An 8,696-nucleotide genomic window follows, 5' to 3' on the forward strand; every position below is an offset into this window, starting at 1 on the left:
CTTGTCCCCAAAATGGAAGGCTTATTGAGTTGGGAAACTAACACTCTCATCTATACAAATCAAAGGACAATTCCTCGTGAATAGAAGGTTATAATACACTCAGGATTAAGACTAAGTTGCCTAGGTCATCTTATTGAAATAAAAACCTAACTAGTTAATGATGTTACATCTAATGGTTACTATTTTGCGGTCTGGTCTTCTGCAAACTCATTACATATGATACCTCAACTCGCATGTTACCTAAATAAACGCATTGGATCATTGCATTTGTACCAAAACAAAGTGGGTTATATCCATTGTGTCACCAAGATAAGGTACCCAACGTTATCCCTATACTATAGATCCTTTAGACTGTATCTTGAACATTGATCCCTGTATGTCTTCACATACAGTTCAAGTCTCATAAGACAACCTAGGTTGTTAACTTATTGGATTTAGGGTTATTAAGACAAAATAGAATACAACATAATCAATAACATTTATTGAAATAATATCAATATCTCTTTATTGATGATGATTACATTTACTATCTAAGAGTTTTAGGGCATAAAACCCAACAACCAATTTACTCAAAGCATTAATAATTATGGTCAATTGAGCTTTAATAGCACATACCTCATTAACTTCATAAATTCTTGCTACTTTGTTGGTGGAAGCCTTATGACTTGGACAATTATAGCTTGTAGTAGTCATGTCCTCTAGAATAGAAAAAGCTTATGTAACACTTTTAAAGAAAATAGATCCCTCAACAATAACATGTAGAATAGATTTAGTGTTTCCATTCAACCCATCATAGAAAAATTATATCTGCAATCAACTAGGGTATCCATGTTGTGGACACTTCCTAAGGAAATCCTTGTACCTTTCCCATCATTCAAATAATTGTTCATCCATTTATTGAAAAAAAGAAACAATTTTAGACCTCAATTAGAAGACTTGGTAGGAGGAAAATATTTATTCAAAAATGCTTGAGCTAGCTCCTCCCAAGTGGTTATGCTTTCGAATGGGATGGTCTCTAATCCTTAGACCTATCCTGTAAAGGAAAAGAAAACAGTCTTAGTTTAATTGCATCCTTCATATTTCCATTAATCATAACTGTTCCAAAAATTTCAAGAAAAGATCTCAGGTGCTTATGAGGATCTTCAGTGGGGCGTCCTCTATAAGCAATATACCTAGCCATTTGTATCAACCTTGGTTTTAGCTCAAGATTATTTGCATGGGGTGTCTTTGTCACGAAGCATGCACAAGAGAAAACCAAACAAGATTAGAGCAAAATAATAGCCCTTATTCTAGAATATCTCCCACTTTTATAATATTAAACAAAAATGTTATTTTGGTCCCCAAACAACAATGGCAAATAGTTGATGTGGTGATTTTGTGTTACACACAAGTGTACGAGGTTAAGTTATAATATTAAAATGGCAATTATTGTTTAGCTATCTCAAAATTGTGTTAGTTTTAGCAAAGGAATCGAAATCGAGTTTAAAATTTTAGTTTTGTAAAGCAATAAAAGTATTTTGGAAATCTGAGAATAAGAGGGTTCTAGGGTATTGAATCTCTTAGTAACTTCATTAGATTTACTCTAATCATGGTATCATGTATGAACATTATGCCTAAGTGTAGAAACATAACTCAAGATTACCTTCTCTATAAAATAACCTATTCTCATGTAACTTAACTGATAACTAAATCTCATGAAATCATATAAGAAACAAGACATTAAGAATTGTCGTCAACAACTTTTACTATTAACCTAACTATTTGCATGAAATATTAATGATTTAATGATATAGGTCCGGTAAAACATTTAATCTCTTAATTAAACAATCAACCTAACAACTCATCGATGGACAATCAATAAGAATGAAATATGTTATCATTAAAAAACAAAGAGTTCAACCATATCCTTGAAAAGAACTAAACTTAATCTAAATTCATAATAGCTTCATCAATAGCTTAAGACAAGAAAGTTTAGCCACTTATAGCTTGCAACAACATATCTTCATACATCAATTCAAGCATAAGATTTAGAGAAAGAAAATGGAATCAAAGAAGAATCCTCTCGAAGACTTCTTTGATATCTTGAATCCTTCAAGCTCACCTTGATTGTCACCTCGGGAACTTGAACCACCTTCAAAGTATCCCTTAAATTCTCTAACTTTTTAGCATAAACACTCTTTTTAGGTCAGAATTTCATCCTTTGATCTTTTTTTTTTCAAGTGTAACTCTCACTTTCGGGTGTAATTCTCTTCCTTTTGAATGCCGAAGAACGACCAAAATATATAGAGAGGAAGCAAACTTGGAGCCCAAGATCTTTCCTAAAATGCTAGATTTTTCATTTATGGAAAGGAAACATTGCAACGCTCGACTACAACGTAGCAATGCTGGTTTTTTGTTGTCGTAGTGTAAGGCTATGCTATTTGTAGCGTAGAGATGCTACATCCTTAATGCGCTCAGCCTTTTTCCGTCACAAGTTGTAGAGTAGGGATGCTCCAATTAAGGTAGCTACTGCCTTTTAGTGTAACGGATTAGCACAACTACCCTGCATGTTTTGTTGTCCTTTTAATGACAGTCAAAAGATGACAGTCGACAGATCTTCACACCTTCATATTTTCTTCCTTTTTTGTTTTCTCCCTTTGATCCATTTCTTGGTTTTGACTTCTTTAGGCACAACTTGGTCCTTTTTAGCTCAATTTGAATATAATTCCATTCTCAAACATAAAACCTAAAAACCACTAACAAACACATCAAATCTTATAAAATCATATAAAAAACCATCCTAAATCTAAGGTACATAACACACATTTTTTTTTGCGTTTCACATCTATGAAATGATTTGCTCTTGTAAATATTAATGCATTATAAGCATGACTATAGCCCTAAAATTCTGAAAGGCAGCATGATTTACAGTGGTTTCTCTTATACGTAAAGTATGTTCTATTAATATACATAAAGTATGTTTTATTATTTAAATAGCCATTCACTGGGCTTCCCAACTCATGTTTTAAATGTTTTCACTTTCCAAGTAGTGATTGAGTTCCCAGTGCCTAGCTTACAGCTGCCAGTCTGCCACACAACTTCTAAAAGGTTCCTATTAATCCATGTAGTCTGCTAGGTTTATATCAAGTTTTGGTTGTCTTGTAATCATGCACATACTAGTTGGGAAAAAGGGTATAACCCAAGTATGTAATTATGTCTATGGATCCTATTATGTGAACCATGATCTGTAAAGATGTATGTAAAATTATATGATAAACTTAGTTAAGAATCCCTGTGAAGGGCTCTTGAGCTAAAGCAAGATCGTCCCAAAATTCCCATTTTTACAGAATATAACTTTATAGAAAAACAAACACAATGCTTTTAATTTCATAAAAAATACAACATGCTAAAGATGAAATTGTAGAATTAAAATACATTGGGGTTTAGAAAACCCTTACCTTTGAAGACGTTTCTTCTTCTCTGTGAAAAACACGTATGAAATCCAGGCCAAATGGGCACCACCAATTGATGACCTCAGTATTCTCTGGTGAGAATCCAAGAGGTGTGCGCTCTGGTGATTTTGGATTGAGAGGGAAGGGAAAAGAATTCAGAGAAGAGAGAAGGTGTGAAGGAATTTTTCTCTGAGAGAACACATAACCATTTTTTGTTGCAGGAAGAAAAAGAAGAAAGACAACCCCACTCTCTCTGTTAACCACCCACATCAAACGTGGGTGGAGAGAAAATTGGGGAAGAAAGTTAATTCCCTCCCAAAAATCAAATATAAAAGAATTAATTAATTTAAAAAATAATTCAAGTTAATATATATATATAATAACTAATTTATTATACATATATACATAACTATATGTTGTATCACATATAACATATAACCTATAATTTTTACATTGTATCAAATACAATATAGCTTATAGTTTCAATTTTCTCTCACAAATGGCTTTTAATATAAATCACATTTACATTTAACTTATATAATATGAATCAATTTCATATAATTAATATTTGAATCGTATTCTAATATTTATTTGCTTTTAAATAAGCTTTATATCATCATGTATCAAATACATTATAACTATTATATCATATACAATTAATTTAACTTAATTATATCATATTTAATTAATTCCTCAATTAATTTGAACAATTCAAATTAATCCAAAAACTAATTCTCATTGAATCTTATTGAGCTACCGAGGGGACCTCATGGACCTATAGCTTGAAGCTTCAATGGTACGTGAATATTTAATTACACTCTTTAATTAAATTATTCATTATCTGTTAACTGTCGAGCACTCCACTAAAGACCGACAACTGCACTTTTCGCACTATAGATATATTTCTGTGTCTATTGGATGTAACCAATCAACAGTACGATGACCCTTCACAAATTGCTCGTAAGTACAACCAGGTCAAAATTATTGTTATTGCCCTTGTAGTTACATCTAACTTCTTAAGTACCACTGGTCCGTCTAATGAACAATAAATCATAGTCCAAATATGATTAAACCCTTCTCGGGCTAGGAGAGGGTGTGGCGCCACATTATTCAAGCCCCAGAATCTGTCCTTAAGGAAGCAAATTATCTACTTGCCCCGACATTGGGGAAGGAGTGAATTCCTTCTTGTGTAGCTGTGTTCTCAGCTCCCCAATCAGACGAATCCCCAAAATGGTAGGCTTGTTGAGTCAGCGATTTGCCCACTCTCACCCATACAAATCAAAGAACAGTCCTCATAGTCAAGAGTTCGCAACTCACTTAGGATTCAAGTCATGTTATCTATGGTCATCCTAGTGAAATGTAAGTCTCTATTATGAACGAAGTTATATAATGAGACTAAACATTTCGTGGTTCGGTCTTATACAAACTCCTTTGTATAGAATATCCCCACTCACATTCTCCACATAAATGATCAGGATCATATCATTTGTAGCACTTTGCGACAATTGTAACACCTACAAAGCGAGTCATACACGTAGTGTCACCAGGATAAGGTATCCAGCCTTATCCTTCTACTACAAACCATTTAGGTTATCACTTAAACATGATCCACCTATATGTCTCTTTATACATGTTTAAGCTACAAGATAACCTTAAATGTAAGTTTATTGGTTTGTGGTTAACGCAACTAATTTTGAAATAAAACATCAAATATTTTATTACATTAACCCTTAGTTTTATATATATATATATATCCTTGCTTATCAGGTTATGCAAAGGCAATGAGACAGGTAACAGGTACTAATAGGTAGTGAGTGCCATAAAAGAGTTGTTATCTATTGTCTTCACACCTCTTTCCAGGTTAAGAGGGTAACTTGGGATGGGGTGTGACACGTTGATAGCTCTAAAAAAGAACTATAATTCATAGTTTAATTTAGGCTCATTAATGAATTTTACATGTTAAATATGCTATTTTGTAGGTATCGAGCAACCAAGAGGTAGAATTGACCACTTGATAAGAAACGGGGTATATTTGAAACCATTTGGAGGTAATTTAAGCACTCGGGTTTTGATGTCCATAATTGCATTGAAAGCATGCTTAATTCAGTAGTAATAGGTTTTAGTTTGATTTATGGCATGATTTCTAGGCTATCTAGGATCACCTAATTGATAACAAAACCTAAGTAAATGCATTAGGATACAATTGGCCTTTCTTGCTTAATGTCTTAATCAATCGTTGTACGTAATGCAATTAACTAAGTAAATTGCCTCTGTAACGAACCCAGTTAATTTAGGGATTAACAACATGTTTTCTCTCATTAGGGAGTTTGTATGGGTTGTCCCTACATTTAATTAGGCTTAAGAAATAGTTAAATCATGATTGATTTCATAATTAATCGATGATTAGATTCATAGAAAACCCTACGATCTTTAGACCGATGAAGGTAATCTTGTGTTTGATCTCTCTATTTCTCGAATTTTTTTTTTACATTTCTGCACTTTAATTCCCACATTTAGTTTTCTTATCAACAAACAACATAATCCTGTTTTTACTGCTTTTCATAGTCAAATTTAGCTTAAGAGAAGATTAAATCCCGGCCTCCCTATGGTTCAACCTCGTACTTACCACTATTGCTACGTCTTTGTAGTGATAGGAGTAGTTCGGTGTATTATAAATTTTATTTTTATTTGTGGCTCTTTTTGGAAATTAAACGACACCGAAATAAAGAGTTGCAAACACACATGGATTTATGGTCTTAGGATAAGGGTTTTGTGCTCGAAATAAGCTCCATTAACAAAATTCTTTAGAGAAAAGTGCTTTCTTAAGGTTTTGACCCATTGTGCTTGTTTTGGACCAATTCCAGAACAAAAAGTTCATGCACGAAAATTGACGTCTTGAGAACCTCGGTGGGGACCAAAAGACGTTAAGGCACGAAAAGCGTATGAAACTAGAAATCCCTTCGCAATGCCTTCCAGTTAGATGGCCAGGATCATCGAGATCCATTTCGGATCAAAGAAAAAGTTGCACAGACTCGTGGGTTTAGGGTTTTCGATTTCTAGTTCACAGTTTGAGATGAGGGTTTCGTTCTTGAAATGCGTTCTGTTTGCAAAATCCTTTGGAGGCATGTGTTTTCTTAAGGATTTTACCCATTATGTTCGTTTTAGGCCAATTCCAGGTCAGAAAGTTCACACACAAAAATTGACGTCCTGGGCACTTCGATGAGGACCTAAAGTCGTTAAAGCACAAAAAGCACTCGAAATGAGAAATCCTTCTACGATGCCTTTGTTGGAGTATACCAATAGACAGAGGAAGCAACAAGGATCAATAATCAGTCTAATTCATTAATTTTGGCAGTAACTAAAGCATGCTCATACATTAACAAGAGGGTTTCAAGCCATACCTTTGTAGAAATTCTTGAAATCTGGATTCTCAGCTGTAAACTTCTCCAAATCTTGTTGTTGACCATTTCAAGATCTTCCCCACTATTCTCTTGGAGCTTTAGATTGAGTTGTGGGACTCAAAATAAGCTTGAATGAAGGGAAATTAGAGAAGAACTCACTGCAACAACCCACTTGAAGAACAACTTCTCTATAGAATTATGGTTTTTTCCCAATAACACCTTCAACTAGCTCACACAAAAACAGAAAAATGGAATTATGGTTTTAAACGTGTAATTATATATCATATAATTATATAATTACTAATTCCTTTAATTCTAATTTGAACGTTTCAAATTAACTTATCACGCTACTCTAAAGCTAATCTATTTACGAGCTAGTAGGGGGACCTTGCAGACCTACAAATCATGGGCTCTAACAATAAGAGATTAATTGGCTAAAATCATTACACCAAAGTAACCTCCATTTGTTACCTAATGGGTCACTCCAGTAAAGCCCATAGTTGAACTCCCCTCACTATAGATATATTATGTCCACTTGATATAACCATGATTAGTAAGTTAACCCTTCAAAGGTTGTTCGTAATAACGGCTAGGTCAAATGTCTATTTTATCCATGAGATTACCTCTTGTTCCTTAAGTCCCACTGATCCTCTAATGAACAATGATTTGTGATCCAATCAACAAATCGAGTCCCTCTCAAGCCAATGAGAGGGTGGGGCTCCTTGTTCAAGACCTGAAGTCAGCACTTAAGGGAACAACCTCTCTAATATCCCTAAAAGCAGGTAGGAGTGAATTCCTTCTTGCACCCTATGTCCCTAGCTATCTACCCTATCTTACCCTTGAAATAGAGGTTTATTGAGCCGACACTGTTGAGCCAACCCTTACATATGAAAATATAAGGATAATCCTAAATAAACAAGAGTTCATAGTTAGCTCAGGATTAAGGTCAAGTTACCTAGGTCATTGCTTTGAAATAGTCAGTCTTAAACAGTAAACAACATTATAAAGTAAGAGTGACTGATTTCGTGGTCCGATCTTGTACAAAACCATTTTCACAGGACGCCTTTACTTCTCATGTCATAACATGTTCGAATTAGGATCACTTCGTTTGTGGCACTTTACAACTCTTTGTAACAACTACAGAGTAGGCCGCATCCAATAGTATTATTAGAATAAGGCACTCAATCTTATTCATATACTATAGATCATTTTGACTTATTTACTCGTACTTGATCCACTTTTATGTCTCCATATAAAGTTCAAGTACTCATGTCATAGTCATGGGTCTTTTAAGTTTATTGGATTTCTAATAAGCAATACATATATTGAATTACAACTTATTGAATTTTTAGAATAAGTTTTATTGTTTACAAACCACGAGTTTTAGGACATAAAACCCAACAGCCTTCACACTAGATGTACTGGATCATCTGGAACCATTTCAGGGGCAAAAAAGTGGCATGGATTAGTGGGTTTAGAGTTTTTGGTTTTCAAGTCATTGTCTCGAGATGAGGGTTTCATGCTAGAAATGAGCTTCCGTCTTAAAATCCCTCAGAAATAGGTGTTTTCTTAAGGTTTCTGACCCATTGTATTCGTTTGGGACTAATTTTGGGACAGAAAATTCATGCACGTAAATTGATGTTGGGCACCTCAGTAGAGACCAAAAGCTATTAGTGCACGAAAAGCACCTGAAACAAGAAATCCTTCTGCAACACCTTCTGACTAGATGCCCAAGATCATCTGGACCAATTTCGAGGGACAAAAAAGTGGCACGGAATAATGAGTTTAGGGTTTCCAATTTTGGGCCACGGTCTCGAGATTAGGGTTTCATGTTCGAAATGAGCTCGGTTCACAAAATCCCCCA

General features: G+C 34.4%; 1 non-coding gene across 1 annotated transcript; it reads left to right on the top strand.

The window, feature by feature from the left end:
* The first annotated feature begins 823 nt into the window (after positions 1–823).
* Positions 824–930, top strand: LOC120087380. Its single transcript, XR_005484517.1, has one exon. It is a non-coding gene; the product is annotated as a small nucleolar RNA R71 (small nucleolar RNA).
* Positions 931–8,696: the final 7,766 nt, after the last annotated feature.

This window comes from Benincasa hispida, chromosome 9 (assembly GCF_009727055.1).
Source record: "Benincasa hispida cultivar B227 chromosome 9, ASM972705v1, whole genome shotgun sequence".
Classification (NCBI taxonomy): domain Eukaryota; kingdom Viridiplantae; phylum Streptophyta; class Magnoliopsida; order Cucurbitales; family Cucurbitaceae; genus Benincasa; species Benincasa hispida.